Here is an 18280-nt window from a genome sequence, read left to right on the forward strand (position 1 = left end):
TTCTGGGAAGTACTCCTTGGTGTGAGCCCTCCCAGAGTCCTACATTAGCCCCTCCAAAGAACCTATAGCCTCCAGTGTTGGGTCGCCTCAGGCCAAACAACCAACAGGGAAGGAACTCAGCCCCACCCATCAGCAGACAAGTGGATTAAAGTTTTACTGAGCTCTGCGGCACCAGAGCAACACCCAGCTCTACCCACCACCAGTCCCTCCCATCAGGAAGCTTGCACAAACCTCTTAGATAGCCTCATCCATCAGAAGGCAGACAGCAGAAGCAAGAAGAAGTGCAATCCCGCAGCCTGTGGAACGAAAACCACATTAGAAGGATAGACAAAATGAAAAGGCAGAGAACATGTACCAGATGAAGGAACAAGATAAAATGCCAGAAAAACAACTGAATGAAGTGGAGATAGGCAACCTTCCAGAAAAAGAATTCAGAATAATGATAGTGAAGATAATCCAGGACCTCGGAAAAAGAATGGAGGCAAAGATCAAGAAGATGCAAGAAATGTTTAACAAAGACCTAGAAGAATTAAAGAACAAACAGAGATGAGCAATACAATAACTGAAATGAAAAATACACTAGAAGGAATCAATAGCAGAATAACTGAGGCCAAAGAACGGATAAGTGACCTGAAAGACAGAATGGTGGAATTCACTGCCGCAGAACAGAATAAAGAAAAAAGAATGAAAAGAAAAGAAGACAGCCTAAGAGACCGCTGGGACATTAAACACAACAACATTTGCATTATAGGGGTCCCAGAAGGAGAAGAGAGAGAGAAAGGACCTGAGAAAATATTTGAAGAAATTATAGTCAAAAACTTCCCTAACATGGGAAAGGAAATAGCCACCCAAGTCCAAGAAGAGCAGACAGTCCCAGGCAGGATAAACCCAAGGAGAAACATGCCAAGAAACATAGCAATCAAATTGGTAAAAATTAAAGACAGAGAAAAACTATTAAAAGCAACAAGGGAAAAACGACAAATAACATACAAGGGAACTCCCATAAGGTTAACAGCTGATTTCTCAGCAGAAACTCTACAGGCCAGAAGGGAGTGGCACAATATATCTAAAGTGCTGAAAGGGAAGAATCTACAACCAAGATTACTCTACCCAGCAAGGATCTCATTCAGATTTGACGGAGAAGTCAAAAGCTTTACAGGCAAGCAAAAGCTAAGAGAATTCAGCACCACCAAACCAGCTCTACCACAAATGCTAAAGGAATTTCTCTAAGTGGGAAACACAAGAGAAGAAAAGGACCTACAAAAACAAACCCAAAACAATTAAGAAAATTGTAATAGGAATATACATATTGATAATTACCTTAAATGTGAATCGATTCAATGCTTCAACCAAAAGACACAGGCTTGCTGAATGGATACAAAAACAAGACCCACATACATGCTGTTTAAAAGAGACCCACTTCAGACCTAGGGACACATACAGACTGCAAGTGAGGGGATGGAAAAAGATATTCCATGCAAATGGAAATCAAAAGAAAGCTGGAGTAGCAATACTCATATCAGATAAAATAGACTTTAAAATAAAGACTGTTACAAGAGACAAGGAAGGACACTACATAATGATCCAAGAAGAAGATATAACAATCATAAATATATGCACCCAACATAGGAGCACCTCAATATATAAGGCCAATGCTAACAGCCATAAAAGAGGAAATCGATGGTAACACAATCATAGTTGGGGACTTTAACACCTCATTTACACCAACGGACAGATCATCCAAACAGAAAATTAATAAGGAAACACAAACTTTAAATGACACAATAGACCAGATAGATTTAATTGATATTTATAGGACATTCCACCTGAAAAGAGTAGATTACACTTTCTTCTCAAGTGTACACAGAACATTCTCCAGGATAGATCACATCTTGGGTCACAAACCAAGCCTCAGCAAATTTAAGAAAATTGAAATCATATCAAACATCTTTTCCTACCACAACGCTATGAGATTAGAAATAAATTACAGGGGAAAAAACGTAAAAAGCACAAACACATGGAAGCTAAACAACACATTACTAAATAACCAGGAGATCACTGAAGAAACCAAAGAGGAAATCAAAAAATACCTAGAGACAAATCAAAATGAAAACATGACAATCCAAAACCTATGGGATGCAGCAAAACCAGTTCTAAGAGGGAAGCTTATAGCCATACAGTCCTACCTCAAGAAACAAGAAAAATCTCAAATAAGCAAACTAACCTTACACCTAAAGGAAGTAGAGAAAGAAGACCAAACAAAACCCCAAGTTAGTAAAAGGAAAGAAATCATAAAGATCAGAGCAGAAATAAATGAAATAGAAACAAAGAAAACAATAGCAAAGATAATAAAACTAAAAGCTGGTTCTTTGAGAAGATAAACAAAACTGATAAACCTTTAGCCAGACTCATCAAGAAAAAGAGAGAGAGGACTCAAGTCAATAAAATTAGAAATGAAAAAGGAGAAGTGACATCATACACCGCAGAAATACAAAGCATCACAAGAGACTACTACAGGCAACTCTATTCCAATAAAATGGACAATCTGGAAGAAATGGACAAATTCTTAGAAAGGTATAACCTTCCAAGACTGAGCCAGGGAGAAATAGAAAATATGAACAGACCAATCACATGTAATGAAATTGAAATTGTGATTAAAAATCTTCCAACAAACAAAAGTCCAGGGCCAGATGGCTTCACAGGTGAATTCTATCAAACATTTAGAGAAAAGCTAACATCCATCCTTCTCAAACTCTTCCAAAAAATTGCAGAGAAAGGAATGCTCCGAAACTCATTCTACGAGGCCACCATCACCCTGATACCAAAACCAGACAAAGATACTACAAAAAAGAAAATTACAGACCAATATCACTGATGAATATAGATGCAAAAATCCTCAACAAAATACTAGCAAACAGAATCCAGCAACACATTAGAAGGGTCATACACCACGATCAAGTGAGATTTATCCCAGGGATGCAAGTCTTCTTCAATATAGGAAAATCAATCAATGTGTTACACCATATTAAAAAATTAAGGAATAAAAACCTATGATCATCACAACAGATGCAGAAAAAGCTTTCGACAAAATTCAACACCCATTTATGATAAAAACTCTCCAGAAAGTGGGCATAGAGGGAAGCTACCGCAACATAGTAAAGGCCATATATGACAAATCCACAGGAACCATCATTCTGAGTGGTGAAAAACTGAAAGCATTTCCTCTAAAATCAGGAACAAGACAAGGATGTCCACTCTCACCACTATTATTCAACATAGTTTTGGAAGTCCTAGCCATGGCAATCAGAGAAGAAAAAGAAAGAAAAGGAATACAAAATGGAAAAGAAGAAGTACAGCTGTCACTGCTTGCAGATGACATGATACTATACATAGAGAATCCTAAAGATGCCACCAGAAAACTACTAGAGCTAATCAATGAATTTGGTAAAGTTGCAGAATACAAAATTAATGCACAGAAATCTCTTGCATTCCTATATACTAATGATGAAACATCTGAAAGAGAAATTAAGGAAACACACCCATTTACCATTGCAACAAAAAGAATAAAATACCTAGGAATAAACTTACCTAAGGAGACAAAAGACCTGTATGCAGAAAACTGTAAGACACCGATGAAAGAAATTAAAGATGATACAAACACATGGAGAGATATACCATGTTCTTGGATTGGAAGAACCAATATTGTGAAAATGACTATACTACCCAAAGCAATCTACAGATTAATTTCAATCCCTATCAAATTACCAATGGCATTTTTTACAGAACCAGAACAAAAAATCTTAAAATTTGTATGGAGACACAAAAAACCCCGAATAGGCAAAGCAGTCTTGAGGGGAAAAAACAGAGCTGGAGGGGCTTCCCTGGTGGTGCAGTGGTTGAGAGTCCGCCTGCTGATGCAGGGGACACGGGTTCGTGCCCAGGTCTGGGAAGATCCCACATGCCGCGGAGCGGCTGGGCCCGTGAGCCATGGCCGCTGAGCCTGCATGTCCGGAGCCTGTGCTCCGCAACGGTAGAGGCCGCAACAGTGAGAGGTCCGTGTACCGCAAAAAAAAAAAAAAAAAAAACAGAGCTGGAGGAATCAGACTCCCTGACTTCAGACTATACTACAAAGCTACAGTAATCAAGACAATATGGTACTGGGACAAAAACAGAAATATAGATCAATGGAACAGGATAGAAAGCCCAGAGATAAACCCACACACCTATGGTTAACTGATCTATGACAAAGGAGGCAAGGATATACAATGGAGAAAAGACAGTCTCTTCAATAAGTGGTGCTGGGAAAACTGGACATCTACATGTAAAAGAATGAAAATAGAACACTCCCTAACACCATACACAAAAATAAATTCAAAATGGATTAAAGACCTACATGTAAGACTGGATACTATAAAACTCTTAGAGAAAAACATAGGAAGGACACTCTGACATAAATCACAGCAAGATCTTTTTTGACCCACCTCCTAGAGTAATGGAAATAAAAACGAAAACAAATAAATGGGACCTAATGAAACTTAAAACTTTTGCACAGCAAAGGAAACTATAAACAAGATGAAAAGACAACCCTCAGAATGAGAGAAAATATTTGCAAACGAATCAATGGACAAAGGATTAATCTCCAAAATATATAAACAGCTCATGCAGCTCAATATTAAAAAAAAAAAACAATCAAAACATGGGCAGAAGACCTAAATAGACGTTTCTCCAAAGAAGACATACAGATGGCCAAGAGGTCCATGAAAAGCTGCTGAACATCACTAATTATTAGAGAAATGCAAATCAAAACTACAATGAGGTATCACCTCACACCGTTTAGAATGGGCATCATCAGAAAATCTACAAACAACAAATGCTGGAGAGGGTGTGGAGAAAATGGAACCCTCTTGCACTGTTGGTGGGAATGTAAATTGATACAGTCACTATGGAGAACAGTATGGAGGTTCTTAAAAAGCTAAAAATAGAATTACCATATGACCCAACAAACCCACTACTGGGCATATACCCAGAGAAAACCATAATTCAAAAAGACACATGTAGAGGGGAAGAGAGAATAAACTTTTTCTTTATTAAAAAAAAAACAGACACATACACACCAATGTTCTTTGCAGCACTATTTACAATAGCCAGGTCATGGAAGCAACGTAAATGCCCATCGACAGATGACTGGATAAAGAAGATGTGGTACATATATACAATGGAATATTACTCAGCCATAAAAAGGAAAGAAATTGGGTCATTTGTAGAGTTGTGGCTGGAGTTAAGACTGTCATACAGAGTGAAGTAAGTCAAAAAGAGAAAAACGAATATCATATATTAACGCATATATATGGAATCTAGAAAAAATGGTACAGATGAACAAGTTTGCGGGGCAGAAATAGAGACACAGATGTAGAGAACAAACGTATGGACACCAAGGGGGGAAAGTGGGGGGTGGGGTGGGGTGATGATTTGGGAGATTGGAGTTGGCATATATACACTACTATGTATAAAATCGATAACTAATAAGAACCTGCTGTATAAAAAATAAAATAAAATTCAAAACGAAAATGGAGAAAAAAGAATAACATAGTGCTTAATATTGGGAGGATCTAATATCCTCCAGTGCAGAGCTATTTGGAAGTGTTAGATATAGGCTTAATCCAAAAGTACAAAGCAAGCAAAATTGATCTTGTCATTTGTTGACTCTGTCAGTTTTCCTACTCTTTTTTTTTTTTTTTTTTTTTTTTTTGCGGTACGCGGGCCTCTCACTGTTGTGGCCTCTCCCGCTGCGGAGCACAGGCTCCGGACGCGCAGGCTCAGCGGCCATGGCTCACGGGCCCAGCTGCTCCGCAGCACGTGGGATCTTCCTGGACCAGGGCACGAACCCGTGTCCCCTGCATCGGCAGGCAAACTCTCAACCACTGCGCCACCAGGGAAGCCCAGTTTTCCTACTCTTATATCATGCTGTGTATAGTACAGTTAAGAGAGCAGAAGGTTTGAAATTACAGCAAAATCTACATTTACTGTAAAACAAAACTCCCAACTTCCCTGCAGAGCGTTAAAGCACCAACTTTTCATCATTCAAGCCTATTAACGGGTTTACACCAAGCAATTTCACACAACTGGAACAAGCACATTTGCCTATAAGGATGAAGAATCTTAGGATATAAGAATACATAAACTATTTTCTAAACTGAATTTAATAAAAATTATGGAATGGTCTAATACAGTACACTTATAAGCACATAAAATACCTTAAATGCATGTAACACCAATTATCCAATAAAATCGGAAACAGTAAAGCTTAAAAAAAAATGACCTAGATTCACTTATTCTGACACAGAGATGTCCACACTGCATTATTAAGTAAAAAAAATGTGGTAAATTAATATGATCCCATCTGTCACTGGTATGTGTGTGTGCATGCGTGTGTATGCACATGTGTGTGCATGAGTGCGTACATGCAGGTGTATAGTTAACAGTGGCTACTGCTTAGTTTGGAAAGAGAAAGGAACACTTGCTTAATCTCTATTTTTTGCATTTTTACTAAGAATTTGTCCATATATTACTCATCAATTAAAAATAATTTAAACCTAAATACATTGAGGGCCATACCATGTTTCTGGATTGAAAGATGCAATATTTAAAGAGTTAGTTCTTCCCTAAATTGATTTATAGATTCAATGCATTTCCAATTAAAATCATAACACTCTATGTGTATGTGTAGAAATAGATTAGCTGATTCTATGAGAAATAAAAGAACAAGCGTAGCCAAATATTTTTGAAGAAGAACAGGTGGGAAGACTTGCTCTATCAGCTTTCAAGACTTATGATAAAGCTACAATAATTAAGACGGGGTAATGTAAGTGCAAAGATTGATAAGCAGACCAAAGCAAAACAAGAGAGAGTCCTGAAAGAGACCCACACATATATGGACCCTTAATACATGACAAAGATGGTGTTACAGGGAGGCAGGGAAAGGATTGTAATTTTTTTTTTTTTTTTTGCGGTACGCGGGCCTCTCACTGTTGCGGCCTCTCCTGTTGCGGAGCACAGGCTCCGGATGCGCAGGCTCAGCGGCCATGGCTCACGGGCCCAGCCACTCAGCAGCACGTGGGATCTTCCCAGACCGGGGCACGAACCCGCGTCCCCTGCATCGGCAGGCGGACTCTCAACCACTGCGCCGCCACCAGGGAAGCCCAAGGATTGTAATTTTAATAAGTGGTGCTGCATCAGTTTGATATCTATCTGGAGAAAAGGGTAACTTGACGCCTATTACATACCATAATTAAAAATAAATTCCAGGACTTCCCTGGTGGCGCAGTGGCTAAGAATCCACCTGTCAATGCAGGGGACACGGGTTCGAGCCCTGGTCCAGGAAGTTCCCACATGCCGCGGAGCAAATAAGCCTGTGTGCCACAACTACCGAGCCTGTGCTCTAGAGCCCACAAGCCACAACTACTGAGCCCATGTGCCACAACTACTGAAGCCCGCACACCTAGAACCCATGCTCCACAAGAGAAGCCACCGCAATGAGAAGCCCAAGCACGGCAACGAAGAGTAGCTCCCGCTCGCTGCAACTAGAGAAAACCCTCGTGCAGCAATGAAGACCCAACACTGCCAAAATAAATAAATTAATTTAAAAATAAATAAATAAAAGAATTCCAGATGGATTGTAGATCTAAATGTAAAAGATAATACAATAAAGCTTCTAGGGCCTTCCCTGGTGGTGCAGTGGTTAAGAGTCTGCCTGCCAAGGCAGGGGACATGGGTTCGGGCCCTGGTCCGGGAAGATCCCACGTGCCGCGGAGCACCTAAGCCCGTGTGCCACAGCTGCTGAGCCTGCACTCTAGAGCCTGCGAGACCCAACGCAGCCAAAAATAAATAAATAAATAAAATAAATTTGTAAAAAAAACCCAATAAGCTTCTAGAAGACCAGGATAAGAATATCTTTATGCACTTGGGGTAGGGAAAGGTTTTTTACAACAGGACATGCCACAAAAGCACGAACCAGAATGGAAAGGATTGATAAGTTGGGTACATTTAAGTTAAGAACTTTTATTCATGAAAAGACATCATTAAGGAGGTGAAATGGGCAGGAAAAGTGGGAGAAGATACTTGCAACAAACACAACCGATGATGGACTCATATAAAAACAACTCCCACAGATCAATAAGAGAAAGACAGACTACGCCATAGAATAATGGACAAGAGATTTGAACTGGCCCTTGGCAAAATTAGCCAATAATCCTCTGAATTGGTGGCCGCCCTCATTAGTCATTTAAAACCACAACAGATACTACTATACACCCACCACAATGACTAAAACCAAAACAAACAACCCTGACCATATCAAATGTTGGTGATGATATAGAACAAGTAGAATGCTTAGTCACTGCTGGGGGAACAGGAAGTGTCACCATCCTTTCCGAGAACTGCTTGGATACTGGATCCTGTTCAAGTTGAACACATGCATAGCCTATGATCTAGCAATTATACTCCTGAGTATACACCCAGTAAAAATGTGAATGCATCACATTGATGCAGTGAATGCATTAAGAAGCGGGGGTAAGGACGTTCCTAGTAGCATTATTGTAATAATCCCAAACTGGAAATAACACAAGTGCCCATCACAGTAGAATGGGCAGTAGAATGCGATGGGATACTATACAGCAGTACAAATGAATGAATGATGGTCACGTGAAACCACATGGAGGAATCTCTCAAACTAATTGTGAGCCAAACAAGTCAGACACAAGGTACGTCCTCTACAATTCCATGTAGAGTTTCTTCAAAACAAGCAAACTTAAAAGAGTTAGAAATCGGGGTATTAGATCCCCTTGGGGAAGTGGGGGGGTGGGGGGCTGGGGGCATGAGGGAGCTTCTGGAGTGCTGGCAATGCCACCCTTCTTGACTTGCAGGACCTGCGGGGTTACATGTGTGTGTTCACATTGTGATGATTCATCGCTGTGAATACATTTATGTTTTGTGCATTTGTTTGAATGGGTGCTGTACTTCACACCATGACCCGGATTCCTGTTGTGGTGCTGCCCCTCCACCTACTCCCCCTTCCCCCCAGCTCCCAGGCTGTTCTGGTGTGCGGTGTGGGCGGGATGTCAGCCTCATCCCTGCCCAAGGTAGGGGTTGGGGGAGAGAGGCCCTAGGAGGGGAAGAACCCTGCTGGACGCTGGGGTCCGGGACACCTTCATCTATGTGTGTGCGGGTGGAGGGCTGAGATCTTCACGGTTGTGGTTCAGAATGAGCTCCTGAGGTTTGGACCAGCTTCCTCCTGGCTCTGCATCAACTCAGATGCAAAGTCTGAGGCTTGGCATTCAAGGCCTCTTACAAGCCACCCCCTCATGCCCATCGACCCCGCCCTTTCCCTCCAGCACACTCTTATTTCCCCCTTCACACCTCCACTCAGGCTGAGCTAGCTGCAGAGAACCCCTCCCCCATTCCGACTACCTAACCTTTGACATTTTATAGTCCACTCAGTAACTTGTAATTGCATGAGGACTGACAGTGTGTGCCGCTCCCGAATGAGCATGTGTGTGCACGCATGCACATGTGCATGGAGGGAGTGCTTGGGAAGGCGCTGCCGGCGTTTAGTCTACCGCATGGGTCTAATAAGCTCCTCTTCTCATTCAGGGGTTCACCCTTTCTAATACCCTGTTGTTTTTCACTCAGCAGTCCTGGGGCTGAGCAGAGCTCACCCCTCCTCCTTGACAAAGAAAGATGAGGCCCAGAGCAAGGAAAAAAAAGAAATGGAGGAGATGGAGATCATGCCTCCTGAGGAAGTGGGGCGCCCTTGCCTCATCCGGATGGCTGATGGGTTCTTGGGGACTCCACGCCTTGGAGATTAGCCCTTCCACAGGCCCCTACACCATCCCCAGCCGGCTGCTCTCTGAGAGTGAAATCTCCCCAGTAGGGATGAAGGGGGACCGGGCCCTGGCTTACCCTGCCTCAGTCTCTACCGTGGCCGGAGCCCTCGGTCCCGGGGGACCCAGAGAGGAGGCAGCCTGGTGGTCCTGCCCCTCCTCCCCAGCTCCACCCACCCTCAGAGCTGAGCCATGATTCTAGACTGCAGCCTTGACCTCTCCCCACAGACTGGGATGGGCTCCCCATTCAGGGCCATGCTCTGCGTCACAGCCCAGCCTTGAGAACATACAGGACACCATGACCCAGATTCCTGTTGCGGTGCTGCCCCTCCGCCTGCTCCCCCTTCCCCCCAGCTCCCAGGCTGTTCTGGTAGGGTGTGGGTGGGATGTCAGCCCCATCCCTGTCTCCTCTCTGGGCTAGCACACCCTCTAGGGACACTGACTCCACCTGTTCCTGACCCTGAGTGCTCACTGCACCCCCCTCACCCACTGACACCCCCCACCAGGACCCCAGCTCTCAGAGCCAGCTGAGATAAGAAGTGTCAGGTGGCCCTGGGTTCGAATAACTCCCCTGCTAGTGGGTACTGGTGGCCTTTGCTGCACTAACATCCCCTCTCTGGCTCTGGAAGGGTTGTAACTATTCTCTGAGCCTCAGTGTCCTCATCTGTGGAATGGGAAAATAACCTCACCTCAAGGAGTGGCTGTGGAGTCAGGGAGTGTGAGGAGGGCCAGCCTGGCCTGGCATATAGGGTGCCTGGAGATGCTACCACCATCTCTGCAAAACCTTTTGAGTGTTTTGTGGTTTTTTAAAAAAATTATTCAGACAATAGACCTGGGTACCAAGCACAGAAGGTATGATTATCTGACTGCTCTCACTTTATAGAAACTGAGGCCCAGCATACACCTCACTCTCCCTTACCTTTAATTAAGGAGGAGGGGTGGTGGTTATCTTTCACAAAAGCCTGAAGAGGGCAATGCTTGCCTCTCTCCCCCACAAATAGGAAGTTTCTTATGGTGGAATCAGAGGCACCTCATCCAAGTGGGGATGTTCAAGTATCCCTGTGGTCACTACCAACTATGTTGGCCAAAAGGGTCCTTATACCTTCATTGTTCAGATGGGGAAACTGAGGCTAGGAGACAGCAGTGTGCCCAAGGTCTCAGAAACTCAGTTATAAAGCCTTGACTGGGAGCAGCTCAGTAAACACATAGTCAACCAACACTTGCTGAGTGCCGCGTCTGTGCTATGCTGGGGACTCGGAGCCCAGAGGAGCCCAGACTGTCCCCGCCTGCAGTGGGTTCCCTCTACACTGAGGAGCTGGCAGGAAGTGCCTCTGACAGAGGGAAACTCAAAGGAGGCTCTTAACCCAGCCTGGGGTGGGGGAGCGGGGAGGCAGGAAGGCACTTGCTGGAAGAAGTGATGATCTGAGCTGACTCTTGGGAGTGAGTAGGTGTTACCTGGGGGTGGGGAGAGGGCTCTCAGGGCAGGGGAGACAAAGGCAGAGAGGTGAGAGAGCATGTGATGAGGAACAAAGCAGGTGAGAGCAGGGTGCGGGGAGGAGAGGCAGGGGTACAGTTGGAGAGGTGGCAGGGCAGACAGGAGACAGCCTTGAAGGCCAGTCTCAGGAGCTTGGACTCCATCCTGAAGGCTGCTGAAGGGCCTCGGCTGCGGGGCAGTGGGTGCCTGTGAGAAAACTCTCTCTGGCTCTGAGCAGGGAGTACCAATCAGGAGAACGAAGGCCAGTAACCACCAGCCTGGTGAACGTGTTGGGACCTGTGCCTGGTGGAGGCGATGTGCATGGAGATGAGGAGGGAGGACCATGGGTGGGAGGAGAGCACAGAGGAGTCATGAGGAGTCAGAATCTGGAGTCCTGTGGGGAGGAGGTGCACGCACCGAGTGCGGAGGACAAGGAACTCGTGCTGGGTGTGAGGTACCTGCGTGCCCTCCAGGTGAAGGTGGTCACAGGCAGCTGATGGCTGTAAGCTTCGAAAGAATCTCAGCTGGAGATAGAGGGGTGGGAGGACAGCCCGCCAGATGTGACGGAAGCCTTGGAAGGAAGGAGATTTTCCAGAGTCAGGAGGAGATTCAAGGACAAATGAAAGGGGTGTGGTGGGAGAGGAGCCCTCAAGTTCAGGGAAATTGCCAGAGGGGTGGGTGAAGAGGGGTGGGAGCAGGCTGGCAAGGCCAAGGCCACAGAGCTTCAGAAAGGAGGGGAGATGGCCTTCGGCTTTGGGTAATGGCACATTCAATGATATAGACCAACCTTCCCTTAGATAACTTAAAAACCTGGACACAAAGTAAAGTCACCTTCTAAACATATAAAGAGCTGATGGGACAGTGAGGAATTATTGGACATAGATAAGAGAGGGGGGTGGGGGAAACCCACACCGTGGAATACTAAACAGCCATGAAAAGAGGGACCCACAGCACCAAGCAACCATGCAGATGAATCTCACACAAAAAGTTGAGCAGAAGAACTATACATAAAATAAAACACACATGGCATGATGCCCTTTCTAGAAAGTTAAAAACAGGGCTATTAGGCCATAGCGATTAGGGAGGCATACGGAGGTGATGACAGTATAAAGAAACAAAGTGGGTCCAGGGTCCAGGTTATCTAAAGGGAAGGTTTGTCTGTACTACTAAGTGTGCCATTATCCAAAGCAGGAGGCCATCTCCCCTCTTTTCTGAAGCTCTGTGGCCTTGGCCTTGTCAGCCTGCTCCCACCCTTTTTCCTCCCATATCTAGGAGAAGAGGGGCACCAGGGGCTTTGGGTGCTGGTGATATTCTATTTCTTGACCTGGGTGGTGGTTTCATGGATGTTTGCTTTATAATAATTTGGTTGTGTTTTATTGGGTTGGCCAAAAGTTCATTTGGGTTTTTCCATAAGATCTTACAAAGATTTTGGCCAACCCAGTATTTTTATGTCAGTGCATTCTTTTCCATAAGGATTGTATTTCACAGTTTAAAAGGTTTTCGTTTTTCTTTTTTTTTCTAAACCCCACATTTGTTTATTTATTTATTTTGGCTGTGTTGGGTCCTCGTTTCTGTGCGAGGGCTTTCTCTAGTGTGGCAAGCGGGGGCCACTCTTCATGGCGGTGCATGGGTCTCTCAATATCGCGGCCTCTCGTTGCGGAGCACAGGCTCCAGATGCGCAGGCTCAGTAGTTGTGGCTCACGGGCCTAGCTGCTCCGCAGCATGTGGGATCTTCCCGGACCAGGGCTCGAACCCGTGTCCCCTGCATTAGCAGGCAGATTCTCAACCACTGAGCCACCAGGGAAGCCCTAAAAGGTTTTTGAAAGAAGGAGAAAGCGCAATAGCTTCCCAGCCTGCAGAGGGAGCCTCTGGGCTTGACCTCCAGGAGGTGGCCCCTGGTGACATTGGCAGTGCTGTGAAAGCAGGAAGAGGATGTGCAGGAGGAGGAGGATGGAGGGGGACAGTGAGGTTGAGGAAGGTCAGAGGTAGCTGAAGACACAGGGTCAAAGACAGGCATGCGGATGGAGAGACAGAGGGTTTTCTGGAGGATGAGAAGGCATGCGGGGGAGGTGTATAGGGGGGCATGGGCTGGAGTAGAGGGGGTTGGGGGGGCTGGGCAGGTATAGATGGGTGTCTGGATCAGAGGCAGTGTGGATGGCAGGGCTCTGCAGGGGTGGAGTGGGTACAGAGGGCGGGTGGCGACTCCCAGCCAGGGTGGTGGGTTTGCTGGGCTGGGCACGCACCCTTCCCGCTTTGCCCTTCCCTAGGCAACTACTCTGGGTCCCCAGGCCTCAAGGATCCCTGGCTGGCAGGCCTAGGCTACCTGCCATGTGGTTCGCCTTTGCATCCGGCAGAGGGCATCCGCCTCCCACAGATGCTCTGGTTTCAGCCTGTGGTGGGACAGAGGCTGGCCTGAGTTGGGCCCCGCAGCTCTTGGGGGGCACGTCTAGGGGTGCTGTCTTGCTGTCCAGCCCCAGGCACACCATGTCCCCTCCTCCAGGTAGTCCAGCCTGCCTTCTCACACCTCCTGCCACAGTACTCTTATCTGCTGAGACTCTGCTGGGTGCCCTCCTGCTGAGAACCACCCACAGAGGCCAGAGAGGTTGCAATGACTTTCGGAGGGTCACACAGCAAACCCTGATCCTCAACTGGGGCTTCTGTTCTGAGCCAGAGAGAATGACGGGGTTGAGTAGGGAGGGGAGGGACTTGGGACAAGAGCCATCTCAGAGCACTGAAGTGACCCTGACTGAAGTAGTACCTGCACAACGGCAGGCACCTGAGGCTGACCGTTACGTTAAAGGTAACAGTTGAGAGGGACTAGGATATGCAGTTTCAAAAGTGTACCCCGCCCCCCAACACCCCCCGCCAAAGCCTAAAGCTTTACAAATCTTCTATCCACCCAGGCAGATACGCTAAGCCCAGGTAGAGCCTGTAGGGGTCATGGGGGCCTCATGACAGCAGCCCCCCTTTGTTGAACGTCGGTCACTGGCCAGGCCCTTTATATACTTCTTCTCTAACCAGAGCTATGAGTCTGCGAAGGAGGCATTTTCATTCCCAGTTTTCTGAGGAGGAAGCTTGAGGCCCAGAGTGGGAAGAGCTGGGTGACTTGTTCAAGGTTGCCCCGCTCACAGAAGCAGAGCTGCAATTCCACCTGGGCTCTCTGGGCCTTGTTGAGGGAGGTGCCATGGAGCCCAGGGAGCCAAGCCTGGGTTGGGGGTACTGAGCTGTGGTCTCCAAGGGGACAGGATGAGATGCCACCCTGCCCTTGACCTCCTTTTCCCAGGGACTGGGGCTAGTCTCCTAGGCAACATGTCTGCTGGGGGAGGGGAGGCGTGCCCACCCCCTTCAAGCAAGGCGCTTTTAGGGCCCTTAGGAGCTGCTTTTCTGAGTCAGAGATAGAAAGATTCCTGCCCACCACCCTCCCACCCGGCTTGGCCAGGCCTGTTTCCTGGTTTTCCGGGACCCCTACACAGGCAAAGAGGGGCCCTTTCTGTTCCCTCATAACCCACTCTGCCCCTGAGAAACAAGCTAATAATGTAGTAGTGTATCCACCCTCCCCCCAGGGATTTTCTCTGCTCAGAAGGGCACAAGGGTCGGGCAGCCCCCTCTCACTGCTCCTGGCTGACTGGTCTGATCTCTGTAGCCTTCTTCAGGCAAGCCTCATGGTTCTCCGTCTCCCTATGGCTGGGCTTTCTTTGTACCGCCTCAATACACAGCCTACCTCTCTGGTAGATGAAAGCTGGCTGAAAATGCTGGCTACTCCTCTTGTTAGTCTAATTTCCCTCCCCGTGTAACTGGACAAGCCTTAGAGACTTTGCAGAATGCAGCATCGCAAAGTTCTGGGACTTCTCAGGCCAGGTCATCAGAAGCCTTGTAGCTTCCACCCTCCCTCCTGGAATGCTTGCTGTTCCCCCAGGGAAGGGCCCCCACTACCCTGAGGTGGCCATGCTGCGAGGAAGCCCCAAGCTTGTGTGGGAGAGAGAGATGTCCACCTAGCTCCAGCTGCTCCAGCCCCCTGTCCCGTAAGCCATCGCAGCTGGGAACCCACAGATCGTGGATTGAGACCAGCCCTCCCTGCTGTGCCTGGGCCTAGCACCTGACCCACAGAACTGAGATAGAATTATAAAAGAAAACAGCATTGCTTTAAGTTTTGGGGTGGCTTATTATGCAGCAGCAGATAACTGGAACATTCTCCCTGCCTCTGGAGCCCTTCAATGGCTCTTACGTGCATATAAACTTCCAACTCTGAATTTCAAGGTGGTCTGCCCCAGCACAACTACATCACCTGGTCACTCAGTTTATGGGCCGGCCTTCCTGGGCTCCTCCCTATGTTTTTTTTTTTGTTTTTTTGTTTTTTTTTTTTGTGGTACACAGGCCTCTCACTGTTGTGGCCTCTCCCGTTGTGGAGCACAGGCTCCGGACGCGCAGGCTCAGTGGCCACGGCTCACGGGCCTAGCCGCTCCGTGGCATGTGGGATCTTCCCGGACCGGGGCACGAACCCGTGTCCGCTGCATCGGCAGGCGGACTCTCAACCACTGCGCCACCAGGGAAGCCCTCCTCCCTATCTTTTATCTCACTACTTCTGTCAAGAAGCCACCCCTGACCTCCCACCCCCACTCCAGCTTGGCACTCCTTATCCCACCAGGGACCACCTACACAGTCTCCTTTTAGTTCCCCTGGGAGACCCAGACATGTGCAAGGACCTCCCTCCTTCCTCAGCCTCTGGTTGCCATCTGAGTTGGGGAGGTTAGGGCCAGGAAGACCCCCTGGGACTGGTGGCCAAGGACCCTGCCAGATTTGTCATCAGTTGATGGACAGAGCCCCTGTCGGTCCCCTCAGGACATCTGAGAGGCCACTCTTGGTTAATCCAATACCTTTAAGGGTGAATTAACCACATTTCTTTAAAATAAAATGGAAACATTCAGCTTGTACAAATTGGTGCTGGCTTCTGTAGTTCTTGAGATCAGAAACTCTGAGCATGAGCTCCGTTCTGGGCAGCTGTTGTCTCAGGGGGATGTGGGAGAGGACAGAGGTTGTACCTGACATCAGAAGCAAACAGCGATTCCGAGACGCTGGAGCCGGCCCATGTGATTATTTATAGTGTTTTCTTGAACGTTTGCATGCGAATCAAATGTTTTTTCTATCATGAGCACAACCTTAAACAGAGTTTAAAAATTGATCCAATTGTTGGTTTTATGGTCAATTACCTACAACCAGTACTTCTTGGTGGATTTCTCCTCTCTAAGGCTCTAATCGGATGACCCTCAGGAAATTTATTCCAGAAGAGAGAAGTTGTAGTTCTGTTTGGGCCACTATTGATATTACTAGATGGAACCCACTTGGCCAATTAATCGTACTGGCTCTAAGGCAGACCAGAAATTCACTCACAAATATGAATTTTCTTTAAAGGTACTCACGCTCAGAGAAATGACCTACATTTCAGTCAAAGAATACGACTTCCCAATTATTAGGAGGGACCCTTCCTCTGTTATGGGGTGGATTTATATGGCTTACACCAGGCTATCGCAGCTATAAGTTTAAGGGATCCCCGCCTCCCGCTTATGTTGAGGACAGTTAAATTAGTCTAATGACACTAGGAAATTGGGCTGGGTGCCTTACGAACAATGCCAATATATCATTTCCCTTAAAGATAACAAATGGCACCTAACAGATTGGGTCCCATGACCAGGGATATACTGGGCAGCACCTAATGGAAGTTCTTGTCTTAAATTCTTTCTTATGACCTTATAAATGCTACTACCTATATGATAATATTCTGCCTATTTTACAAGATTATTGTTTCTTGTATTACCCAATGTGTGACTGAGTCTCTGATAAAATGATGACTTAGGCGACTTGAAATGATTGCGCAGGTACATAGTTCTACAAGAGATCAATGATTGCAACAGTGTAATTCTAGGTATGGGAAGAAGCAACAAGAGGGAATCTTTTCCTGGCCCAAAACAGACTAGTAAAACATGTGGTCCAAAGATTTTTGGCTACTGTTAACGGGGCCTAGTCCTGTAATAGCACGTTGAGTGACCTATCAATGAAATCCCCGCCTGACCTAGGAATGAGCATTCCTAGTGCCGTGGAACAAATTGGTCATACAATGCCTCCCAAACCTTGTTCGAATTTATGCCCCAAATGGGGGGAACTGTAAAACGAAGAATGTTGCCCCCATCCAGTTCTACCTCTAGTATACTCTGAAAGGAACTCAGGGCAAAGATCAGGAATGAGGTACTCTGCGCTCTGGGAAAACTTGCAGAATAAGGTCTTCAGACAGTGCGATATTTTCAGGAGAAAACTGTGTGAATCCAGATTCTTGCATCGTCCCATACTAAAGTCATTCACTGAGATATTCTGTTCCTTGGGGATTGGCAGTATCCTTCTCCCAAGACGTGTGCTTGACTGCGCGTACCCTTCTCTGAAACCACATATATACGACTGACCTCCCTCCTTACCTCTTCAGAGAAGTTCCTCAGAGCTATCTGAGAGGCTGTCTCCTGGGCTAGAGTCCTCAGTTAAGTCCCCAAATAAAACTGAAACTCACAGCTCTCACGTTGTGCTTTTTTTTTTTTCCAGTTGATGTCTCCACACCTCAGTTGTCAGCTGAGCCTCCCAACCACAAGCAAATCTTGCAAATTGCTGTTTAAAACTGGTTCCCTGAGGGGGAGGCAGTTGCCTCTTTGTTCAACCCAAGGTTACAGCAATGAAACAAAAGAAGTGAAATTTCCCTTTCTTCTGTTCTTTCTTTTCCTTCCTGCTGCAGCAGAGATGGCGCCTGGAAAGCTTTTGTGCTTAGCACACTGAAGCTCAGAGGGGTGGCGAGGCCTCGGCTGCTGACCCCAGCCCCTGCCTAATTGGCCCCCCGCCTGAGCCAGGATGGCTAATTGAGCAGGGCCTGGACAATGGGGCTGGGGGTGGG

The sequence above is a fragment of the Phocoena sinus genome, chromosome 2, assembly GCF_008692025.1.
Source record: "Phocoena sinus isolate mPhoSin1 chromosome 2, mPhoSin1.pri, whole genome shotgun sequence".
Classification (NCBI taxonomy): Eukaryota; Metazoa; Chordata; class Mammalia; order Artiodactyla; family Phocoenidae; genus Phocoena; species Phocoena sinus.